At 44.7% G+C, this 6,000-nt stretch overlaps 1 pseudogene; it reads right to left on the bottom strand.

The window, feature by feature from the left end:
* Positions 1 to 4,139: 4,139 nt before the first annotated feature.
* On the bottom strand, positions 4,140 to 4,224 carry LOC143990641 (U2 spliceosomal RNA; annotated as a pseudogene).
* Between the last annotated feature and the right edge of the window lie 1,776 nt (positions 4,225 to 6,000).

Below are 6,000 nucleotides of genomic sequence, written 5' to 3'. Positions count from 1 at the left end.
GCTATATCATATGTATGCTGCCATGTTGTCATCAGGAAAAGTGAATTAGCCAGAGCGTGCTATACAGGTCCAGAGCTGTGGTCCATTCCTATGGCACCTAGACCCCAAAGACATCTTTGCAGGTATGCCCACTGTGACAGGCAAAGTCTAGACCAGCAACGTAGATAAGGTAAGGCAGGGTTTTCTTTCTACCCTTACAGAACTATTTCTGTTTATACATGTTTTGTTGGATTATTGCTTGGTAGTACACACTACATTATCCTACGAGACCAACTAAGCATGCAAGCCACTTTGAAGGCATGGGTTATAGGTAATCTGCTGAGTTTTTTATTCCTTTTCTTTAGCTCTCATTGTCTTGCTTATTCTGCCTCATAGATAATGTTATTATTGTGTATACTTATTTAAATTTGGTGGTCTTTTCTTCAACCTCCAAACAGGAAATTCCTCTCTGGCTAGTGATGTGGCGCACATAAGACTGTTAAGTGAGCACATCCCGCTGCCATTTTCTACCAATGATGCAAGCTGATTTGTTTGCTGTCTCATTAGAGACATAGCCATAGGAAATCAGCACCTTGGTTATTGAGATTCATTTATAATGGACATGCTGAATTCCCTCGGTCCACTTCCATTCCTTGACTACCCTACAGGGGAAGCTCCTCTCTTAGCAATGCCGGATTACAGGTGTTGGGAGCAAATGGGACAAATGGCGGCAATTCTGCTGCAGGTCCTGTATAAACTTCAGGTTCCATTCAGGTGGACAGCGATTCCCTTGTTCTGGAGCAAGGTGTTCCACTGATACTGCTCCATCTCAGCTCCCTCACAGATGTGACACATGTGGAGTGCCTGACTAAAGCAGAATTTTCTGCCACTATGTCTGATTTAATCCAGAGGCTAATCACTACTTTTAGAAATGGTAGGTGCCAACAGCTGCACACGCTCTTCGGACTCTCCTACCCCTGAATATATTGCTAGAATACATCCTGAATTGCCTAGTGCACTTACATTTGCAGAAGATCTTTCACCATCAACATTTTTTGAAATTGGCTTCTTCACCTTCTTGCTACAGTGGACTACACATATTCCTATAGACAAAAAAAAGCAATTTACCTATTCTTGATTACGCTGATTGGGCTCTGTATGATTGTCCCAATTCTGGGTTATTTACCTCTCCTGGAATTTTTGCTGCCTTGTACAATATGGAAGAAGAATTTGGACTATTCCCACTGTGACCCTAGCCATTCTTGCACTAAATCAATCTGTTTCTATTGATGGCATTTCACCTTTTGATTAATTTAGTTTAATTTATAGACATTTGATGACTCCTTTTGAAGCAATACTTAGCTCTAATAGGCCCCGTAGCCAGCTATAGTCACTTTATCTGTTGCCCAGATTATGGAAAACTGGACTGGAGAACTCAATACTGAACTGTATCTTGAAATAGATAATAATGTTGTTTCTGCAAGAGAACAGCTTTTGCCCTCGACCCTACTATTATGAAAAGATGGATGAAAAAATAGTGCAGCACTACAAGTATATGGTGCAAATACCAATGCGAGTACTCAGAAAACAATATGAATGTTTGGTGACGGCACAATGTGACAAAACAATAATAAAACAATATGCATAGCACAATGAGGGCAGGAATCCAATGGTAAGTGAAGCTACAGGGGATAATGCAAAATAAAGTCCACAAAGTAGATAAGATGGACTTCTTCCTATTACGGTAACACCAAAACAGTGAAGGAGAAAAACAGGTTGTCTGTAGTCACTCTAAACAACTCTTCAAGAATAAGTAGGTGGATACTCTTACCAGCTGGGATGGACACACATGTCTTACGACAGTAGGTCAGAAAAGCTTGTCATCCCAAGGGACCAGTTAAAATGGCTCTCATTTGGAAACATTGATTTTTCACATGTCAATGTGACATGAGCTCCCAATGTCAGAGCGTTCATCGTACCAGTATGAACCAAGCCTCAAGGTCTCCTGTAGAACTGACACCATGGGGGTTACTTACTATGGGAAAAAACACTTTGCACTGAAAGTGCACTTGGAAGTAAAGTCGCTGTAGATCTGAGGGGGACATGCAAGGAAAATAAAAAACAGCAATTTAGCTTGCACGATTGGATGATAAAATCAGCAGAGCTTTCACTCATTTCAGATCTACCCCTTAGATTTAGAGTGACAGCACTTCCAAGTGTACTTTAAGTGCACTTTCAAGTGCAAAGTGGATTTGCCTTTTGTAAATAACCCCCTACGCCTACTACATTAGCTAAGCTTTTTTCTGATTGCCTGTAGACCTGTCACTATACCTCTTATATGAGAGATTTTCTACCTTTTAAATAGCAAATGTAATGGGTTATACTTCCTATATATATTCATGCACCAATGTGGCCCTTACTTGCTGAAAAAAAAAAAAAAAAAATCACACACATTATGTGGTGCTATTTTATTAGACTATAAATAACACCTAATGAGGATGTTCCATCTTTTAAAGACTGCTAACATAAAATTTGAGATGCTTTAAAAAGCTCTATTTAACCTAGCAGACCCAGCTCTTGCTGCTCTTTCTGTATGTCAAACTGTAGCTAACTGGACCAGGACAATAAGTAACCAAAATGACCCTGTCCTTTAGGATCACTAGGTTGCAGAGCAATTACAACTTCTTCCATGCAATGTGGGGGGAAAAAGTATTTGATCCCCTGTTGATTTTGTATGTTTGCCCACTGACAAAGAAATGATCAGTCTATAATTTTAATGGTAGGTTTATTTTAACAGTGAGACAGAATAATAGGTTGGACTTGATGGACTTGTGTCTTTCAACCTCACCTACTATATGTAACAACAAAAGTATTCAGAAAAACACATTTCAAAAAAGTTTTAAATTGGTTTGCATTTTAATGCATGAAATAAGTATTTGATTCCCTATCAATCAGCAAGATTTCTGTCTCCCAGGTGTCTTCTATACAGGTAACAAGCTGAGATTAGGAGCACTATCTTTAAGATAGTGCTCCTAATCTCAGCTTGTTACCTGTATAAAAGACACCTGTCCATAGGAGTAATCAGATTCCAATCTCTCAACCATTTTTTCGATTGAAAAAGCCTATGGCGTGCAAAACACACCCAAAAAAACTTCCACCCGGTGCCAAAAAAAAGTGCACACACATAAAGAGTGACACACTAAAAACGTGCAATGGGTGTCTGATATACTCCACTAAGAAGGACCTTACCCTGATCCCCCGGGGTGTTAGGCTCCAGACAGGGACTGAGGTACCAGACTCATGGCCATCCAGCCGAAGGCGGACGACGACCTTTCTCCGGAAGGTCTGCCGAAACAGACCCACCCAGGTACAAGGTACTATGGGGCTCACCCAAAGGGAGACCCCCCAATAGAGGGCGAACCAAGCCAGAAGGCCTATGTCCACCCTCCCACAAGACTTTCAGGATAGGTCCGAGGACCGGCACCCTACTCATCAAAACGTGAAGTGAAAAACCACACAAATAAAATAAATAAAAAGTGAGGAAAGGGATAGTGAAGAGGAGAGTGAAAAGGTGACCATTGTGCAATACAATGGCCAGGCCCTCCGGCCAGGAATCAAAAAAATTCCTCTGGTCCTAGCCAAAAGGCCGGGCCCTAGAGGCAGGTGTAAAAAAAGCGTGTTATATAGTGACGTGACCAAGGTGCCGAATATCAAAGTGCGGAGCACAGTGAACATAAGGCACCCCTGAACTGCCACTTCAGGGGCACATCACCATAGGCTTTTCAACAGAAGCATCCCTGACCCCCCAGCCCAGACCACAGCAGCCCCCACCCCAGCCAGAAAGGCATGGAGATCCAGGAGCTTAGTGAGACCCTTTGCCATCAGGTCGCTCCCATCACTCCTACCTAATTACATTTGGGAAGTACAGGCTGTTCCCCCGATGGGAGAAAGGGGAACAAGCGTTCCCTCCCGAAAAAATGACCAGAGCTAAAGCTGCCACAATCCAAGCCAGAAGGCCAGGGTCCCCTCGCCTGGCGCCGACCAGTGGTTCTCCATCCTCATCAGAAGGCTTCCCTTTCGGGCTACGAACCGCTCCAGGTCATCTTCACACCAGCAGGCTTTGCATAGCAACTGCCACCCCTGCTCCACCTCGCCGTAGAACAGGGACGGAAGCAAGCGCCACCTCCTGGTAACTGATAAGAACAGATACTACACTTGATCTTTGCCAAAAGGCTGAGAAGCGATCAACCATTTTTCGATTGAAAAAGCCCATGGCGTACAAAACACACCCAAAAAACTTCCACCCGGTGCCAAAAAAGAGCACACACATAAAGAGTGACACACTAAAAAGTGCAGACGGGTGTCTGATATCCTCCACTAGGAAGGACCTTACCCTGATCCCCCGGGGCGTTAGGCTCCAGACAGGGACTGAGGTACCAGACTCATGGTCATCCAGCCGAAGGCGGACGACCTCCTTTCCCCGGAAGGTCTGCCGAAACAGACCCACCCAGGTACTTGGTACTATGGGGCTCCCCCGAAGTGAGGCCCCCCAATAGAGGGCGGACCAAGCCAGAAGGCCTATGTCCACCCTCCCACAAGACTTTCAGGATAGGTTCGAGGACCGACACCTTACTCATCAAAACGTGCAGTGACAGTGACATGACACACAAACACAAATAAAATAAATAAAAAGTGAGGAAAGGGATAGTGAAGAGGAGAGTGAAAAGGTGGCCATTGTGCAATACAATGACCATGCCCTCCGGCCAGGAATCAAAAATTCCTCTGGTCCTAGCCAAAAGGCCAGGCCCTAGAGGCAGGTGTAAAAAAAGCGTGTTTATGGTGACGTGACCAAGGTGCCAGATATCGAAGTGCCTAGCACAGTGAGTATAAAGCACCCCTGAACTGCCACTTCAGGGGCACATCACCATGGGCTTTTCAACAGAAGCATCCCCGACCACAGCAGCCCCCACCCCAGCCAGAAAGGCACGGAGATCCAGGAGCTTAGTGAGACCCTTTACCATCAGGTCTCACCCTCGCTCCCATCACTCCTACCTAATTACATTCGGGAAGTATAGGACGTTCCCCCGATGGGAGAAAGGGGAACAAACGTTCCCTCCCGAAAAACTGACCGGAGCTAAAGCTGCCACAATCCAAGCCAGAAGGCCAGGGTCCCTTCCCCTGGCACCGACCAGTGGTTCTCCATCCTCATCAGAAGGCTTCCCTTTCGGCTACGAACCGCTCCAGGTCACCTTCACACCAGCAAGCTTTGCATAGCAACCGCCACACCCTTGCTGCACCTCGCCGTAGAACAGGGACGGAAGCAAGTGCCACCTCCTGGTAACTGATAAGAACAGATTTTTTTTTTTCCATCAGTAAACTGCAGAGTTTAACCAAACGTAAAACACCTTCACCAACAGAAGATAAGGTTCTCGAAGTGTCACATCATATTGGAAAACCGAAATAATAACTCAGAATTCACCTCTAGAAATAGGTGTACTCCACTCCTCCACCTTCCATAACTTAACAGCCTCACTCTTTCCTAACTTATAAACGTCAAACATAAAAGCTGTATATAGTCTTTCCAAAATAAGTTTCGCAACTCCTTGGGGGGACACTTCCTCCTTTTTAAACACCAAAAGATTTCTGGCATCCCATATGGCCTCTCTAAAAATAACTAAAAAAATCCAAGAGAGCCTTACCTTCTTGCCATCCACCCAAGCCGAGACAAATTGTCGTACTCCAGGATTTTCCAGCCCTACCACCGCTGGACAGAAGAAACGAAAAATCCTCCTAACTTGACCTGTAAAAGGAAAGTTAAAAAACAGATGGCACAGATGCTCAGGACTAGCACATCCTGCCCGTGGACACTTATCCGAACTACAAAGATCTCGACTCTTCTGAAAAACTCTGGTAGGAAGACATCCATGCAGAACCATCCAGGTGACATCCTTCTGTTTATTACTAACACCGGCCATCTCAAATCTCTTCCAGGTCTGCAGTCTGTGGGGAGCTTAGAAAGGT

Source organism: Lithobates pipiens, unplaced genomic scaffold, assembly GCF_037356315.1.
Source record: "Lithobates pipiens isolate NorthernLeopardFrog02 unplaced genomic scaffold, aLitPip1_a1.2 Scaffold_18, whole genome shotgun sequence".
Lineage (NCBI taxonomy): Eukaryota > Metazoa > Chordata > Amphibia > Anura > Ranidae > Lithobates > Lithobates pipiens.
This window is presented reverse-complemented; position numbering and strand designations above follow the sequence as displayed.